This window comes from Netta rufina (genome assembly GCF_964035555.1).
Source record: "Netta rufina genome assembly, chromosome: 2".
Classification (NCBI taxonomy): Eukaryota; Metazoa; Chordata; class Aves; order Anseriformes; family Anatidae; genus Netta; species Netta rufina.
Genome location: NC_140124.1, coordinates 31,849,990 through 31,870,467, shown reverse-complemented (window position 1 = coordinate 31,870,467; position 20,478 = coordinate 31,849,990). Strand labels below are relative to the sequence as shown.

At 39.1% G+C, this 20,478-nt stretch overlaps 1 protein-coding gene across 4 annotated transcripts in view; it reads right to left on the bottom strand.

Annotated features, from left to right (window-relative positions):
• The window catches only part of HDAC9 (histone deacetylase 9), a 293,977-nt gene extending 278,232 nt beyond the window's left edge, over nt 1–15,745 (bottom strand). For all 4 annotated transcript variants that reach the window (XM_084282895.1, XM_084282896.1, XM_084282897.1 and 1 more), the window contains exon 1: nt 15,510–15,745. The gene's annotated coding sequence lies outside the window, so the exon portion shown is untranslated. The remainder of the gene's footprint in view (nt 1–15,509) is intronic.
• Nucleotides 15,746–20,478: the final 4,733 nt, after the last annotated feature.

Here is a 20,478-nt window from a genome sequence, read left to right as displayed (position 1 = left end):
GATCTCCAATCCTCTTCATTTATCCCTTGTCTCCTAGTCTCATTTAACAGCCATTAGTCTCATGTTAACACCCTACAGTCACAGCCCTCTTCCAACTTCCAATTCTTTTTAAAAAGTCACCTAGAAATCCTGATTTTTATTTAAGCAACTGAATGTCAGCCCTAGTCTTCTCCTTAGACTATTTATAAATAGTTAACCTCAATTTTCAGCAGCAAGAGCAGAACCAGGCTGACATGACTTACATTCCTCTCAACTCAGTGATGAAAGTTAAACGCAAACCCCAAGTATTTTTTGAAAATACTACCAAAAACATTTTAGAGATAAGGAAAGGTCAGATAGGACAGGTCTTAAAGGTCAGAACTTTTAAGGACTGTAAGCTCTGATGACCAAGGCTCCCTCCTTTTCACTACCTGAAGGAGTCTTCCCCTCAAGCTTGGGAACAACTCACAAGAATCTGATTTAAATCTCATATTGACTTAGTTTTTGGTATCTTACAGATTGACTTCATGGTACTGATCATTATACATTAGAGACAGGACTGAGATATTTTGATGTTAATAATTATTACTATAATTATTAATATTTATATTTTATTATAAATTGATTAATAATATTTCAATGTTAATTATTACTTTTTGTTTACAGTACTTTTGCCTCACTAATTTATAGAAGAGTTTGCTAATAATTTTATTACTGTCTTGCCCTTAAGAATTCATGTCTAGCCCTTTATATGAAAATTATATGCATCTTTTAATTGAGTTAAAGTAGTTTTAATTGGAAACAATAATAAGGGTTCTTCTCTTTCCTACTTGCCTACATTTGTGCATTATTTTCTACCTCAGAGGTAAAGCTCAAAGTTAATAAATTGACATGGCTCACTTACAGGAATTATTGATCCTGAACAATAGAAGTAGTTTTTATAATCATACATCTGAAGACTGCAATATGCCATCAGGAATATTTGGTGAAGTATCTGCACAACTATGACTAAAGAGTAGCTTATAGACATCTTTCGGGTCCTTTTGCTGGCCACAACATGTGCTCCAGAAGTCAGAGCTATTAGCAATGCTCCAAGGGGTAGCTGGCACCTTGGTGACTGTTACCAACAGTTCCAAGGCCTTTTTCAACACCACTTCTTCCAGCGATCAAACTCAACTCTGCCCATGGCTGACATATCATTCACTTGAACACTGGATTTCCCATATGGATTGCTTTGATTGTGGCAGAACAGTAGACAGTCTAACATCGTATCAGAAGCACAAACAGCGCAGCACCTCCAAACAAAATAAAATGTACTCTGGTTCTCTTGTTCAGACATGCTGAATCCATTTTTCAAACATTTCTGGTTAATTGCATTATTCTTACAAGCTCCCATCATTTGGAGCAAAGTGAGTTAAGCTCTCCCTATTTTTATATTCCATGTTCCTGTCTCTCAAATTTTCCCTACTATGCACACTGCCTGATGTGTTGACTTACTATAGTCCTTTAAAGGAGTTTGCCTAATAATAATTAAAACTTGACTGATTTTTGGAAAGGGTCAATGTAATCATTACACGTTGTTCTATTCATAGTGCTGTGGTCTTTATCTGCCCCTTGGGACTCACTACCTGCATTTATGCAACTGTGAACACATTTACAATGTGCATTCTTTATGAGACTTAAAGCCTTGATCAAACAAGGACAAACTTTGTTCCAAGTCATCCAAATAACAATCACTGAAACTAAATATGAACATGACGTTAGGCGTATACCTAACTCTCCTCCTCTTCCCCCCAAAGAATACAGCATAATCCCAGAACCAAAGAAAAAAACAACAACAACAACAACAACAAAAATTTATTCAATTACAGAACAATATTTGAGCCCCATTTTGCCCTTAACTGCCTCTAAGAAAGAAAAGAAATGCAATTGCTGGCATAACTGTGTTATATAATAAAAGGAACAGCAAGTTTATTACCTGAAAGGGACTAGCTAACTATACCAACAAAGGAATTGATTTATTCTCTTAAGGGGTAACATACTTAAATGCAATTACATCTTGCTGGAACTTAGAACAATAGTAAAAAACAGAGAAAATTACATCTAAAAAAAAAGGAGGGGCAACTGTTCACAGAATAGTACCATAATCAAGTTGAGTTGAAAATATCAAAAATAAAAAAGCATCTTTACAGTACTACTTATACAGCACACTGAAGCCTAGTATCTGTCATAGACACTTTGAAAAGTGTCAGTTCTTGGTTTCGCTTGAAGTACTTGAGTGTATAATGTTCTGCAGGACCAACTTCTAAATTATGAAATCTGACTTTGAAAGGAACAAACTTCAAAGTAAAAGACCAGATTTAACAAACACACGTATTTCTGAAAACATCAAATCACAGTGTGGATTTACACATGAAGTTTGGTTGCTGACTACATTTGTTCACTGCATTTTATATTCCATTTGCGGTGTGTGACACCTTCCCTTTATGTTAGTTAGCATTTACATTAAGTGTGAAAATAAATGAAAAATGAATTTGACAGACAAGAACTCAAGTTCTACAACAACACAATGAGGTCTCACCATCAGTGGTATACAACCCTGATGAGTTGTTTTTTAAAATTGATACAAATACTGGATGATACTAGACCATCCTTAGCAAGAGTTATTTTCTCTACAGAGAATATCCACAAACTAAAGATCATGGAAAAAAAAATAAAAAGAATTTAATTCAGAGCAATCTACCTTATAAAAAGAAAATCATATTGTACGTATGTACAATATATCATATTCAATAATATTTCGTGTATGTATAGTAACAATGCATTGAGATCTTTTCACAAAATTGTTGCAACAGATGCTTTAATAAATAGCTGCTTCAAATTTTCATTTAGCAAATGTGCATTTGCTGAAACCTGTTGTAGCTATATTTTACTACTTTAATATACTTTCGACTACAGTAATTTTGTTTTAGAAATATATGAAATTTTAAAAAGAAAGAAATTCAGCTTAAAGACCTGCAAAATAAAGCAAATGAAAAATGCTGAAATATTCAAAATTGCAGATATTTTAATATTTTTTACAAAAAATGGTGCATTAATGAGTTCTAAGACAAAAATTTTTCAAAACTCATAGAAGCACTTGGGAGAGAAAAGTAAAATCTCTAAGAATTTCAGCCCTAAACACTGATTCACCAGAGGCTATGACTGGGACAAAACACAGTATGAACTGCTCCAGGGAGAAGTGACCCCGGGATGAATGCTTTTACAATCCTTTCAGGAAATGGAGAAGGAGAAACTATGTGGGAGAAAGAGAAGAATTTACAAAACAGGTAGCTTGAAAGATTAATTTGAAAGACAAAGTTGTATTTTTTGAAAAAGCATTAATCCAGGAAAATTAAAAGCTTGCTTGGAAGAAAGGCGTAAAGAGCCATTTATTTTTTCATTTGGTTGCTTGCTTACTAGTATTTTTCATAGCAACTGGAGGTGAATATGTGAAACCAGTTAATACAAACCATTGATTACAGGTGCTTTTTTAAAGAGTAATAAATAATTTAGAAGCCTAAACCTGACTCAAGCTTGGGTTCTCACATACCGATCAATTTAAAAAACTGAATCAAGGTGTTTTTTCACATTATAGCCTGTCTTCATGTCTACATTTCCGGGTATATCTAATCTAAATGGGATCTGACAGAAGATGCCACAAATCAGAAGATGCACATCAATGCCACAAAAGAAATGATAAATTGTTACAGTCCCTCTAAACAGAGAAAATAAGTGATATGTTCAGGGGATAGCACTATACAATAAAAGGTTTGCTGCCGCATTGCCAAGCCATCTTATCTTACCTTCCCCTTAGCAAGCCTCTACTCAATGTTATGTATGAAAATCTGAAGCAGCCACTTCATTTCTAAAAGAATTGAAGACTTGGCTCAAGTCAGGAAGATACAGAATTTATAGCAATAACCAAAAACGTGGGAACCACATTTGGAAGCTACTGGTAAAATTTCATGTTCATACACCAGGACCATGAACAATGTCAGGCAATCCAGAACAAGGGACCATTCTAAATTGCAATTTTAAAAAGTTCAACATCTTTAATAGCCAGAATTTTGACCACCTCATCTGTTTCACACCACATCTGCTCCTTCCGCGAAGCCCTATATGAAATGTTCAGAGGCTGCCAGCAGTGTGTCCTACAGCATCATCAGGTATCTTCATAATCTCCAGACACAATCTCCTCCTGCCCCAGGGCATTCTCTAGGATCCACACTAGAGGCCCAGCCTACAAACAAGTTCTAGGTCCTCAGGCCTCTCAGACAAGTGCCCTGAATCTCATTGACTTCCACTGAGGATGAACTATATTAAGTTTGTGTCTCTAGCTTCTAATTTTGTCAGCTGGGTGGAAAGGAAGTTCAAGGATAAAGCTTAGTCAGCTCTGCCTAGAGGTCGGGGCTGTTTTAGGTATTTGCCAGACAAGCTGCCCAAACAGCTATGCCATGGGAGCTGAGACCCCAAGAAGTCAGAGTTGGTCCTTTCCCTGCCACCACCTTCCCGAGTCCCACTGTGAGGCCTGGAGGCTCTAGAAACACCAGTTCTCCCGGCACTCTGCTGGAACTGCCTGTCTGCGGCTCAGCAGGCATCAAACTGCTTCAGAAATGCAAAACAGTAAAACTTCTTATACAGCAAGGCCTCCAGGCTTGATTTCAGACCAAACACAGCTGTCACACTTGAGGCACTGCTATGTCAGCTCCCTCCTGCCTGGGTCTGGCTGGGACAGATCATCAAACGAAGCAGCTTTGCCATAAATAGAGAGAGTAACTACTGGGAGTTTCAAGTGTCCACTCCAGTCTGAAGGAGGGAGGCTTGAATCAAGAGTGTCTGGGCCCACTTAGCATTCAGCTCAGTCTAGAAAGGCGTGAAACAAAGACGTGGCCTTATGGCACTGCTTCAAATCTGCTGTTGACCTCCTGTCGCTAGGTTCCTATCCAGGATGTGTTTCACAGCCTTCAAAGTCGAAGATCACAACTGACCCGAGACACCTGTGTCCCCTGTGTCTGAAATATACCAGCCATCATTTAAACCTACTCTCATGGCCACGAGAAAGGAAAGGATCAGAATCATGTGGGAAGTTACAGACATGCAGAACAGAGGCACAGGGAGCAGACTGTAATGCAAAACTGCTTTTGAATGTGTTATATGAGTGGGACCTGGTCAAATCTGGGTAACATGCTTCCCTGCCTCATGGATCATTGGGCAATACTGCCAGCACCTTGCATGCTTGGGTATCTCAAGGAGTCTACAGAGCTGCAATAGCTTAGAAGGCAGGCCTGAGCAACCAGAGGACAAAGCTGTATATACAGGGAAATTAGTCCTATAATCAAGAGCAATTTCATCACAACTAAATTCAGACTCAAAGTTTTTGGAGTGGTGTCAAACTTTTCTCTGGGCAGGAAGATGAATCCCAGCCTTCATGAGCAGTCACAGATGAAACTCTACGTGCTTAGACACAGTCACAACATCCCGCTTGATCTCAATAGTATTTGGGCCTACTGCACAAAGTAATTAGAGGGTTATTGAAATTTGAATAAAATTATAAAGAAACAAACATTCTTTTTGCATGAGTAACACAGAAAATGTCCTCCTCCACTACTGCAAGAACAGATTCAGATTAACTGCATTTAACCATATTGTAAAGAGGAAAGTAGAGTTTATCACTTTTTCTTAGAGGTCAGGCCACAGTTTCTTCAAAGCTAAAAAAGTACTGAAAGTGTCCTTCAGCTTCGATTATGTAGCTGACTTCAAATTGTCTTCAGTGCTTATGCATTCAAAATTATAATTGCCTTCTGGGTTAATATGAGAAAAGGGAAAATACATCCCATCCTATAACAAAATAGAAGATTTTACAGCCTTATACAGAATGGAGGGCTCTTTTGTTGATTCCTTTTTTGTCTCAGGAATTATGCATTGAATATTAAATAAATTCTATTATATTATTAACTTGAGTTTATTTCCATTGGGGCTTGAAAGATGACTCTTTCCAATTAAAAGCTCAAGATCAAAATGGAGTGGGCCTTCAGAAATTCCAGGATCAGGCTTTGCTATTATGTGATGCCATTGCCTATCTAGGTATAAGGTACTCAACTCTGTACATCTTAAACATTTGCAGCATATGATGGGAATATGGTTATTTTCCCAGTGACCTGATTTAGCTGGTTAGCAATGATCCCAATTTATCTGACTTGCTACGTATCTGTGAAAGGTTCTTTTTCCACCTGCAGTACGTAAGGTATTGCTATGACTCTTGACCAAGCAAAAAATCTAAAAAAAAAAAGAAACTCTGGAACAGACCCAAAATGTTGTGCAGTGAAGAACAGTTCCATAGAGACCTCTTCTTACAGTTTCTAGAGTGAGGTTAGAGGCAGGATGGAGATGAAGAGTTCTTTGATTGCATATTCACTTCCTGTTCTTCCAAGGTGATACCTCCCTGGCAGTAACGTTGGTTGGCTCCGAGTATTTTCTAGTTGTCACCAACCACTCTGATCTAGATTAATCTAGTCGGTTGTTGCAGCCTTTATATCCAATTCCAAAGCCTCCATTTTCTTCCAGGAAACATTCACTCCCATTCAAATAGTTAAGATTTTACTGTTTTTATTCTTACATACGATTCTTAGAACAAAACTTGTTTTCTCCCTTTACTACAGAATTGCAATAAAATCAGTAAAACTTCTATTAATTTTGGGATGCATTGCAAAAGAAAAAAAATATATCAATCAATGTTAAGTGAAATGACAGCTTTCCAATTTATTACCATCAGGAAATGGGAACCACAGCACTAAACAAACTTGCAGTTACTAAAACAAAGAGCTTCCTCATCTATTCCAGAGGATAAAAATAAAATATTTTTCATTCTCTAAAACTTCCTTTTATTTCTTCTGGCATCATTACTCTTAGTTTGTAAGCAATAAATTTTGTAAAGATGGATGCAGAACGAAACATATCTGGTTTCAAGTACCATTTGTTATGTAGCATTAATGCTTACTGCCTTAAATTTTATGTTTATAATTCTAGTGATGGCACAGCCAACACTACGCTATCCAACAGTAAATCTACAGAATTCAGATGTAGATCATACTTCACAACAGAAACACTATGATTAGTATTTTTCATAACAAAAGGTGAAGCTTCTGTACTCAAGTATTATGTTTTGTAATACATAATAAAACGGGTGGAAAACCTAAAGTTACACACTGATTATTCACACTAATCAATTAACCAAGTCTTTATTAATAGTTTCTGACAAAAGCTCTCTGATGAAAAAGGGAAATTTTATTTAAACAGTGCTTATTTTCCAGAAACTTAAAACTTTACAGGAAAATTTCCACCAAATTTACATTATGCTTCAGATTTTTACAATTACACAAAGTATGAGAATCCAATTACTATTAGAATTCTGAGGTCTGGATGACTACAAGGAATTAGATTGAATTTAGTATAATTAGACTGAATCTCTAGCTAACACATTTTCAACCTGATACAAGTCAAATTCTGACTTTTATTTACCTTGATGTGTGTCAGTAATATTAACTCCATTAATATCAGTATAGTTAATTATTCCTTTGCTCAACTGAAACAACAATATTAGTGGAAAAAGTCTGCAGACATGAGAATAATTGCTTGCATAAGAAAATCTGTTTTCAAGATGAAAAGTGCCTTTGCTTTGATTTGTATGGGCATAGTGCATCATTCACATCGCTTCCTGATGTAAAACTTTAACAAAAGGGGGAAAAAAAAGGCAACTATGAACAAAATAAATTAAATAGATTAGACTTCAGTTCTGGCCTTGGCAATCTGTATATGCAGTTCCCCTTCACTTTAGAATGTGACTATACTCCATAAATGACAAATTTTGGTTCTTTTATTATCATGATTTTAACACATCTAGAGCAGGAAGCTATGTAGTGTTCTCTTTCACAAAGAAGAACAATATAAAATCACAGTATACATGTAACAGCAACAGGGACCCAAAGTGAAATACTTTAGCTTACAAATCACATAGCTAACCAATTTCATGCAAGAAAATCATCCTCCATCAGAGTAAGCAAGGAGAATTTAAAGTATTTTTTCATCTTGCTTCCTTCTCCTTTGATTATATTTCTGTAGCCTTAAAATATGAAAAATAAGCCTTAACATTTTATCTCCTGAAATATTTACACTGAAAACTCTACAAAGGATACTTTTATTTTTTTTTCTAAATAAATTGATTACTTTGCTTCATTATCTATACAGAAATGCATTTTGATCTTTCTGACATTTCTATGCACAAATCTTAAGTTATGGTCCAAACGTCACCTGAAAAAGGAAGAGGCTCAGTTTTGCCTCCTGTCCCTTCTCCAAGCACAGACAGTGATACAAACATTCCACAACAATGAAAGGAGCGATGAGAAATGATGCGTGCAGATTTCACAGGGAAAAGAACATCCCAGCAATGCTCGCCAGAAGTATAGATGGACATTCTGAGGATATGTAAGTGGAGAGGGTCCATTGCAAATGACAAGGGTCAGAAATGAAACCCGATTTTTCACTACAAAGTCAATCAGTGCTTTCACGTTTCTCATATGCAATTTAAACAGACTGCATAAAAACTGCAGTGAATTCTGGAAGCAGTTGTTTTGCTACTTTACAGCCTGGGGAAAAAAAAAAAAGGGGTTAATTTGTCAAGTCTCCCATGAATACCAGCACACCCAACTTGCATGTAATCCGAACACACTGGAGAAGCCACAAGCTTGTGTTCAGGCAACAATAAGGAAAAGTAGTGACGGAACCAGCAGAAGCATGTATACATATTGATGTAGGGAAAACGGTCTTAAGAGTGCATGCCAAAATCCTTCACCACTATTTGAAGGTAGTAACTGACAAAAGATAGGAAAGACCAATCATTAATTATTTTTATATGTTTTTGTAGCTCACAGAATCACAGAATGGACAAGGTTGGAAGGGACCTCTGAAGATCATCTAATCCAGCCCCCAACCCCACTGCTTTGGTGGTCTAAATTAAATCATTTAGACATTAAATCACTTAGCTAATGACTATATCAGCACTTAACTACTACTAGCTTCAATCCCAGCTTTCGTGTTCCCTGCCATTTCTGCTGCCAGTTGGGAAAGAGATGACCACACTCCAGCCTTAAGTCAGTCTCAACCACGAACAGGGCTTTCAACAAGCTCTCTGTATTATCTTACCTGTTTCTCCCCATACAAATACCCTAAGAAAGATGAAAATTTTATGTGCAAAGGTGACATCCTGACCTCATTATAGTCAGTGGCAAAACTCCTCACCGGTAAGTAAAATCCTTGCCCTTTATAATCAAAGTCCTAAGTCTGCCATGTCCTGCTTAGCAAATCGTTTAGAAGATACCCCTTCCTATCAACCTCTTTTGTAATGTGCATTTACCTTGTGACCTGAATCAGTATCAATGACATACATTAGCATATAGGAAAAAGAAAAAGATTGGCTTATCAGCTCTAAGAAGTGCTAAAAGAAGTCTCATCACAGTAAAAGGCTGGTACTGCTCCAGCCATGAGCACCTCACTGAAATGCAGTAAAAACCTAGGCTTACACACCAATTCATCACATTAACCCTGCAGCTTTTTCAGTAGTTTCTGATGAAAGCTTCTTGACCAAAAAAGCAAATATTGACCTCATTTTCTAATCAAAGGGAAGCTCTGCACTCTCATTCCAAACAATTAAAAGGTAACAAACAGCATTTTCTTACCAGGACTCTTAACTTATTTCTTTCATGAAAAAAAAAAAAAAAAAAAAAAAAAAAAGGTATAGCCATTCAGAGTGGGAGACAAGGCATGTATGATGGCACACAATAAACACAGACCCTTTATGTTCTTTCAAGCAACTTTGTGTAAGAAACCTGGATTTACTGAGAGCAGCTGAATATTCCCTTTGATGTTTACGTCACTCACAGATCTTATTAAGAAACTAATGTCTGAAATAGGAGAACTAACACCTCTAAAGGGTTTTACTCAGCTTTTCTTCATCGCATTACGTTCAGCAGTGCTCTGTATTATGTGCAAATCATCCACCTTCCAGCGACGAATGAGCACATGCAAGAGGAACAGACTGTTATGCTGCTACCGCAGGCTGTATCCATTTACAAACGGAAATACCTTCCTCTGGCTTGGACCTTCATTTGGACTCCTATCCAAGTACTGACTGTCAGCTCTTCAGCCCAAAGGTTCAGGGTCCCAAATCGACGTCTTCACTCTGTTCCTGTTGATGAGATTGAACTCCAGGTGCCCTCTGTTCCCTACCTACTCAGATTTTTAAGCTAAGGAAAACCAGGTATGCAAAGGCAACATCTAGCTGGAAACCTCCAGCTAAATCCCTGGTGAGGATGATGCAGGTCAGCTGAACAGACCTAAACCACATTAGAGGACTTTATAAAATGGAACTACCATTCCTCACAAAGGTCCTGTAACGATTATGTTGTGATATGCAGATACTTGCAGTACAGAGTAAGGAATTGTTTCATTATCTCAAATAGGTTGCTGAATTATTTAATGCTTGTGTTTTTGCTGTTTAGAGTTTGCAGTGATACACTTATCACTCCCAGATGGTATGTTCTGTCTTAAAACATTTTAGGGGGGACTTGGAAAGATTACACCAGCTGCACTTTGAAAATTAACAAATTCTTTCCTGCCTCTTCTATTATTTTCTACTGAATATGATAAAACTCACTATTCTAATACCAGCTCCTACTCCTTAAGAGGGCAAAACCCTAGACTCCATGTGTCAAAACACTGGGAAGCAAGCTGCAGCTCCTGGCATGGACACTTTTCTTTCCCTGATCACGACTGCAGCAGCTTTCCTACCTTGTCTTCAGTTATGTTTGCAACAATAAATACATGTAAAAACGACACAAACATCCATGCAGTTTTAGCTGTTGAATATTATTTCATTTCATCTTGCTGATCTTCCCATTTATAATACACTTTCATGAAATTATATACCATATGTATTTATATCCTAAATAAAACAGCTTAGGTTATTAAAGCTTATTAATCAATAGGTTATCAATCAATATTGATTATACTGTCTATCAAAAGAGGAAACATGAAAGGTTAAAGTTGTACCTGTACCTATTGTATGTTGTCAGCAGTATGTACCGTCCATTTTTAAGCTATGAACAACTAAACAGCTATAAATCAGGCAAAATGCCAATAAGTTGTACACTTTAAACACAAAATATAGTTACTATGTGCATGCTGCTTAATTTCCATTTGGAATTTAGTGTTTCAAAGTTTTGCCTTGGAAATCTTACTTTCATGCCAACAGTTCACCCACCTCTTGTTAAAGCAAGGTTTCAGCTCAATATTTAGGCACACTAGAGACTTAATAATAAAGGTCAAAAACTCAAGTAATTAGAGTTTTGTATAATTGAAACCCTAGACATAGGCTGTTAATGTCATTTTCTTCATATGTGGCTATAAAAGAAAAATTTTAATACATGAAAAGTATGTTAGAGTAAAATTCCAATGTCACATTACTAAAATAACATGATTCAGGAACTTTTCTGATAAGAACTGTCAAATAAACTGTTTCTACTATGTAAGGTGCAATAACAATTTCTTCAAAGCACATAATCGCTTTTATTAATTTTATGGTCTCAAGACAGTAGAATTCTGCTCTGTGCCTTATTTGTACATTTTCAAAATCTTGTGCTATTTAGCAATTGGTACATTTACCACCTTGGAGTTTTAGGAGTCCCCTTTACTCAAGCACTACACCTTATCTGGAATACTGCCCCCAGTTTTAGTGCTCCCAGTAAAAGACAGATGCTGGAGTTCAGCATAAGCCACCACAATAGTCAGGGGCTGGAGCAGCTGCCCTGTGAGGAGATGCTGAGGGAACTGTGTTTGTTCAGCATGGGGAAGAGATGGCTTTGGGAGGACCTATGAGCAGCTTGACAGTGCCTATTAGGTTACTGAGAACATGGAGCCACGCTCTTCATAGATGTGCACAACAGAAGAACATGAGACAACAATCGTAAGACTTCAGAATATTTGCAGGTTAGGGACAATGTGATCAAGAACTGTTATTGCTGTTCTTTCTAACCCCCGCTGTTTTTCTTCTATGATTTTTTCTAAATAGCTTTTGAACTCATGTTAACTGCATAGATTTCCTCACAATCTTTTCAATTTCCCATGAAACTATACAAATTTCCTCCTGATCTGTTCAAATTCCCTACTGCCTGTACCCACACATAATGCTATATAAAAATGTTATATAGCATTTCCATGTTATATAAAAATGGAAAAAGTTTGGATACGTGCACACAGGGAAGTTAGATCATACCTTAGAGTGGAAAGAAGTTTAAGCCAGACTCAAGGTATTAAAACAGTATTTTTGTACAGAAGTTAAGCACTACCTCATTTCAATTTTTAAGTTGCTTGAAGAGGAAGATACAGAGTAACATGTATTTACTTCATAATATTACCAATGTTGCTATAATAAAGTCAACACTAGAACAGTCCTAGCCAGCATGGGCCAAAGTTCACAATATAATGCATTCATTCCAGGTAAGTTACCCCAATCAGGAGACAAATTTTTCCATCTCATATGATTATACTAATCCACAAACTCAAAACCAAATGGAATAAATGAAAGGTGATTTCATCAATAGACGTTAGCTCTAAAAATGCCTTACTTACATATCAATTCCAGTAAACAGTCTAACCTTAAGTGATTCAGTAATGCAACCTTCTCCGAGAAAATGCTTACTCCTTCGGAAATCATTACTGAAACTTCAAAGCATGACAATATATTTTATCATGGAATAGTCCAATGTTCTGTCTCTAAGTGTGAGTTATCTTTTTTTATTTTTAATATAATTCATTGAATGTAATATGTGCCTTCCTACTTAAATGCAGCAACAGACAGAACATTTTCTTGTACAGACTTGGAGATATTGGAAAACTCTGATACATACTGATTCTTTTAACTTGAATTTCTATTGAAATTCACGTACACCGTATGCATATAGGGAATAGCATAAAATTCTCAGCAAATCCAGCCCAAACCTCTTCTCTAAAAGGGAGAAAACCCTCACTTCTGAGAAACAATAAGCTCACTCAGCTTCATGATTCAGCCATGACTGTAAACCAGACGTACTTTGTATTGCAGCTTGTATACGCAGACCCAAGATAGCTTTAAATTAGCTAGTTTGAATGCTGAGGAATATAAAACAATGGTAGTCTGCTAGGATGTCTGGTCAATCCGTGCTTAACTTACCATTTTGGAGATCACTCGGCCACATTCCAACTTTTTTGTCATTTCTCGTCAGTTGTAATAGTTCACATACAACAAGATTTGCTTATTTTCAAAACTACGTCTCTCCTACTAAGCATTAGGCAAATATGAAGAACCTACATTTAGTCACTCTCTGTATTCATGGTAATTCATACCAGGATTCATATCATTTTCATGATGGAAAAATCTGAATTTGATCAATATTTTCAGTGTCCAAACTATATTTTAACAGCAACTTCCATGGGAATATCTAGGGTAGTGAGACAAACAGCTGAAAATTATTTTCTGCTTTAAATGTCTTCTAGAAAGTAGACAGGTTTTATGACATAATCTCTTTTTAATGTTTTTCATAATAGAAGATATACCATTCTATTATAGTATTATTATTTTCTTGGGCGTTTTGTTTGTTTGTTTGTTTGTTTTTTCAAAGAGAAATGGCTGCACAAAATTAAGCATGTGTTGGGACTTTAGTAGTCGGGACAGTATTTCACTTTTGTATTTGAACTGCTCTCAACACAGGAAGAGAATGCCAAGCAGAAGACACACAACAGCTTACAAACTACTTGTCCAGTTTCAGCACGCATACTGTTCTTCATTTGTGGGGAAAAAAAAAAAAAAAGGTTAATGGAAAACCAAACACCACTGGTTTGAAAACTGGCATTTTAATGTCAGGTTGAAAATAGTTGTGTGTATTAAACACAGACTTTGATACCAAAATGAAAAGCAATCTGACACTGAGAGCGGTGTTTTGGGTAGGCTTAACTAACTATGGTGTTGCATTTGCATGAACTTGGTCACCATCAAGCATAATGGCATGGTTTCCTCTTTTAGGAATTCCCAGCTGACAATGCCAATTTCATACAAAGCAGAGCTATTGCAATATTTATATGAAGAAGCTGGCACCAGCGCTAGGTAAATATGACTGACTAGCTTTCCTCTGGGGCCATGACATGTTTTTTTCCTAACATTTTGGGTCAGATCTCTGCCAACATAATGAAAAAGAGGTGTCAAAATAGTGCATAATTGTATCGTTGACTGTGGAAAGCTATATATAGTTGAGATTTATATACGTTATACATATAATGATGCAACTGGAGTAGTATGAGGGGATGGAACTGCCTTCCAAGAGCGCTCTGGTCCTATGACAGAGAACAAGCCCTCATTTCTCTCTGAACAAAGTGGGCGTTCTGGGTACAAAACAAACGTGGGCTGAGGCCACTGATCCAGGAATGCACTGGACACTAGGGAAGAATTTAGAAACAATAAATAAAAAAATAATTTAGAGTATCGAAAGATCTAGGGAAGCTGTTGGGGATCGGTGAGGGGGGAAGACGGAGATGAGGGAGGGGAGATGGCAGAGGGAGTCAGGAGAGGGCGTCTGAAAAACCTTAATGTTGAAATACCTTCCTTTTTTGTTCATGGAGTTCTCGGCAAAGCACACAGGCCTTTGTGTGCCTGCAAATTATACCCCGAGTAACTGTCACAAAACTATTCTTCTGTCACAGCGACGAAATGTCACGGAACTAGAGCTGACAATGTGGAAAGACAAATATGCTTTAAATTCCTTGCTATCCGTGCCCGTGCTTATTCCGTGCTGTTTATGACAAAGATTCTCAACAGCTTTGGGGTTAGAAAAGCACATTCACGCATTTTCACATGTCAAAAGGTCGCCACGATTCGCCTCAGCACTTCATGCTCCGCATCAGGCTTGTTTTAAACACTTCTTCCCTGTTTCACCCCCGTGCAGTTTAAGGATGTTCTCAGACCTCCTCAGAGCACTCCGAACTGCAAACTGCAGCGGGCTCGGGGGGAGTCTCTCAAAGACGAGCACACATTCTGTGTGGTGTAAGGAGCGTATTTCTATTTCCCTACAGTGCCGATAAGCACAACCGATTAACTAACGCTGTGTTCCACCGCTGACTAACCCCAGCCACCTCAGCACCAGAGACCCCCCGACCGCCCCCCGACCACCCACCCCTAGCGGCTCCGGGGGGCACCGAGGGGCTGAGGGGAGCCGGGGCAGCCCCGCTCCCCGCCCGGCTCCGGCCCCTCACGGCCAGGGCTGCCCGAGGAGACCGGCCCCGGCCGCGGCCCCGCCGGGGGAAGGAGTCAGCCCGGGCACGGGGAGCCTCGCAACTTCCCCAAAGCTGCCCGAAGCGCCGCGGGCAAAGCCGGGGGGCGCCGGCCGGGGGATCCCGGTGCCACTCACCTTCCCGCGCCGCCTCCTTCCTTATCTCTTCGCTCGCGGGCTGCAACTTCCAGCGCTTCCCCCTGCTGCCATCTTCTAGGGGGGAAAGGCCGGCGAGGAAAAGTTGGCGGCGGCGGTGGGGTCAGGGGGACATCGCCGTGCCGTGCTGTGCCGTGCTGTGCCGGGGCAGGCAGGCAGGCAGGCAGGCAGGCAGGCGGGGCGGCGGCGGCAGCTGGCGAGGGGCTGCGCGCTGCGATGGCAGCCCCGTGGCGACACGGGGAGGATCGGCTAAAAATAGCCGCCCGGCAGCCGGAGGGGGGAGCCCGCCGGGATGCGCCGCGATCCCCAGCGCCGCCGCTGGGGGGGCCGGCGGGCTGGGCTGGGATAACACCGCGGGGAGCCGGCGGTGGGGGCAGCGACCCGGCTCCGGGGGTACCGGGAGGCGCCCGGGCACCAAGCCGGGGAAGGCGCGCTGTGGGGCGGCTGCACGGGGCGGGCGGGGTCCGGCCCCGCTAGGGCGGCGGAGGAGGAGGATGCGGCCGGGCTCCGCCTGGGCCCTGCTCCCCCCTGAGCCCCGGGGCTTCTGTGTCCTCCCGCTGAGGCTGTGACTGGCTCTGGGAGGTCTCTCGGTATCTCATGCCTCTCGCCAGCCTGCCCTTCCTGTCCGTACCTGCACCTACGCCTCGCCCTGTGGCCTCGGCCCTCCTGTCAGGCATGGCAGAGGTGTGCAGGGAAGGGTGACGAGGCATGGTGGCATGGCTCTGGGCTGCCATCGTCTGCTGTCTCCACCGTGACATTTGCCATGTGGCATTTGCCAAGTTGGCATGTGTAGGCCTGGTGTGGTGGGTTTCAGCCCCTCGGGCAGTCATAAACTGAGAACATTGCACGTTTCTGCAGTGCCGCTCAACTGTATTCTGATTGACCTCTTGCTTTTAGGTCTTTTTGCCGGTCTTGATGTTTCTTGATGTCTTCTACTCATGATGAGGATCCTCATCTTTCTGAGCCCACATTAGATCTCTTTTATGGTAATGACTGACAGTCTTCAGAATTCCCTTTTCCTAATAATATTTCATATGGCATTTGAAGCGCTTTAGTCTATTGCGTATTACCTGCATTTATTTTTAATCTATATTTATGGATGGATGTATCTTGGTGAGAGATAGGAATGTCTCCATTTATTTGTCCCCTTCTAGGAAAAAGTTAGCTTCAACACAGTTTAGTTTTTGGAAACCTAAGCAAACCAAAAATTTCTTAGCTATCTTCTGCCTAGAGGCTTTGGAATTTGTATTTGTATTTATATACTTCCACTTGCTACTATAGAAATTTCACAGTGTTTTACATAATATTTTCAATTTTTTAAGACTGACTACATATTCTTTCCAATACAGTGCAATGTTAAGTACAATGTCAGATGTTAGGTTTTCTGAAACAAATGCTTTAAACTGTTGTTTCCAAGAGTAGTGAAAAACTAGCTAAGACTAAAAGATAAAGCTGGTAACTAAAGGGGATTTGGAATTTGGGCCTGAATGTTATCAATTGCTCAAGGAACATAACAGGTGAAAACTCCAATGTGGACAGCAGTGCCTTTTGTGACCCTCAAAATAAGTCTCAGTTCTCAAAATTAGAAATAAGTCTGCGACTATACGTGTTTCATCTTGGAGATGAATCTCATTATTTTCCTTTGATTTGCATTTGAGCTTGAGGATCAGTTTTAAAGGTATTGCTAGATGTTGAGTCATGGAGCACCACATGGCAGGTCTGGGTCCATACTGGCTGATGAAATCACACCACACTGTCTCTCTGACAAATAGATGCTCTTCAACCTGATACGTACATTTGTTTCATTATGTACTCTTGTCCTCTCTCTACTCAAAGCAAGCATAGGCATTATAATTATATTCTAGAGGAGTAGTCACTATTTTAACGCTTCATTGGAAACTCATGAGCTCAGGCTGGAAATGACAGGTTTCTCTGAGACACCTTCAAGTTTTGGTGACTGATGCGCTCACCCTACTCAGTTCCACTCAGTGCTAAGTAATATAATGAAGTGTTGCACGGTAATATTCAGGCAGCCTTTATCTTACTTTTGCTAGATCCAGAATTCCTATGCCATTCCTCCATTATCAACTCCTAATCCTACTGACCAAAAATGATTTATGGGTTTGACTGATTTGCTGGAGTGGATATGTGTATCCGTTTTTTTTATATGTAGTGTTCCCAATTTTATCACTGTCTTTCTGAGATATTGCAAACATTTACTGGAAGTCAAAGGGGTGAGAAAAGGATGTGGCAAGCCTGCATTATAATTTGTAAGTTTAATTTATAAAACCCAAGGTGAGGTACTGAATTCCTTAGAACATTCTCATCCCTAAAATGAGACTTACATCATTCTTTTAGCTTCATCCCCACTGTATTGTGAACTGGTGTCTGCTGACCATTAGAGCCTTGATGACCATCATGTCCACCTTAATTTACAGTAACTGGGATTTGGGATGGAAAAAGCTTATATATTTTTCACATGAAAGATGAGTAAGGTAATTTTTAAGAGGGCCACAAAGGTTTTGGAAACCACACAGAAGTAGAAAATTATCTTCCTCATGGTTCCTCATGAGATCTGAATACTTCTATATGGGACAGTGAGAGAAAATCCATAATAAAAACTTTACAATTCATCTAACATTCAGTTTTATGTTCTATCCAACTACTTCCTCACATGAAAAGTTTGAAAGGCCTATGAGGAGAAAAAAAAAACAACAACACTTTTTTTCAGTCAATTAGAAACATTGAAAATATTGAAAACAACGGAAAAGCTAATGTATACAAAATTCTGTAACATTCAGTAAATCATTTCTCACATTGATTTTTTAGTGTTGTTAGTACTATGGAAAAAATAGCTTTCTGAAGTTCCATGACTTCACTGGAAACTTAGTTATTAAACCTTAGGTATTAAAAAAACACTGAGGTACAACACTCATGAAGCAGTACTTAAAACCAGGAGAGAGATGACAAGCTAGTCTGACTCATTTATCTGATGTTGTATGCCAGCTCTTTGCTGAAATAATTACTCCTTTTTCATGTGTTTCTGTTACTCAACTGTCGGACAGCAGATCATTTTCGTTATCTCTGGCAGTCAACAATTTTCAGTCATTTTTCCCATGGTGCAGTCTTGCAACACACCTATGTTGCTAGTCACATCCAGAGCAGACTGTCAAGACATACTTTAGAGAGATGACTTAAATTCATCTTTAAGTTCAAAGAAGCAACCACATACTTTCTGCGTAAGACAAGTAAGTACCTCAGACTTAGCTGATGTTCAGCCTTTAAGTTCCTGTCAAGTTTTAAATGGAACTCATGGCTCTCTGCTTTTTGTCTTCAGAGTCCTGAGAAGTTCAATTCATACTGCTCTCCTCTGTAGAAATCAATACCAGCTGCCTCTCATCTGGCCCCTTTTCAGCTGTATCAGTCGGATGCTTCAGGTCACTTTTTTTTTTTTTTTTTTTTTTTTTTCCAAAGGGATTTCAGTACCTAACCAAAAGAAATCAACGGGTACCTCACATTTTGTGAAGAACATCCATGCACCATGTGCCTAAAGTATGTGGTCCCTTCTAACCATCATTGTGCAATTCTCTCTATATGCTTAATATATATATACACTAATGCTTACAAGAGTGTCTATTGTTGCAATTATTTGTATTTTACTAGAAATGTTTACATTCATTTTCTAAAACATCAAGATTTCCTTTCTTCTCTAATAAAAATATTGGAATTTTGCTGGGGTTTAACTTATTTGTTAGATCTGTTAGTGTGTCTGAGAATTAAATGTCTTCTTTTGGGTAAGACTGCTTTCCTTTTAGTAAGTATCTTGCTCAGTGGGTCATAAAGATGAAAATCTTAGGTGTTTCAGATCGGGTATACTTGTCGATTTCGTTTACAGAAAGTGTTTGCTCTTTTCCTGAAAAAAAGAACAGTGGTTTGGCTGATCAGGCACTTTTACGTAGTTTGTAAATAACCACTCAACTGCTACAGAAGTAGGCAATGTAAAGAAATCAATGCAGACACCAACATTCTAAATATAATAGAGATTTTTGTACTATTATTAAAAATAATAGTTTTATGTATACTTAGATATCTTTAAAAATACATTTATTGCGCACTGGAGATAATTTAATGTGCGATTAGCTCTTTCAGTGCCTGGGCTTTCAGGAATGTATACACATACCTACATTCGATAGGACTATTCAGGTGGTTAAAATTAAACATGTTATTACCCTTTTTTTAGTGCCAGTGGTTAGCCAGTATTTGGAAATTTGTGGGTTGTTTCTTAGAAACATGATAGAGTCATGTATTTTTTGATCCAGACCTATTTGTATGCAGAGAATATAAACAAATCTTGTCTCCTTGGATGTATTAAGTATGAAATGAATGACAAGACCCAGCTACTTGCTCAGAATGCCAAGCCCTTACACTGCCTTTGCAGAGCAGCACTGTGCCCCAAAACTGTTTCTTTCATTCCCATTAAGTAAAGGTTTTTAAGTCCCCCCTAATGCTGTGGGGAACTGCATAAAAAGAGGATCCAAGTCAAAGGCTTGGATGTCTGTTCAAAGATTTCCTGGTAGCTTTAGACTAACCAGAGCTGAGACTTTTCCTTGCTTTTCTAGGCTGTCCTTCATTCTTGATCCCGAATCCTCTGTGTCCTACCTGCGTAAGCCGGTATTTTCTTGTTGTTCTAATTATTGTTCTAATTGTCTACTTAATTTTCTGATGTCCGTGCTTCCTGCTAGCAAAGAATGTACAGAATCACAGAATCGTCTAGGTTGGAAGAGACTTCAAGATCATTGAGTCCAACCTCTGACCTAACACTAACAAGTCCTCCACTAAACCATATCTCTAAGTTCAACATCTAAACGTCTTTTAAAGACCTCCAGGGATGGTGACTCCACCACTTCCCTGGGAAGCCCATTCCAATGCCTCACAACCTGCTCAGTAAAGA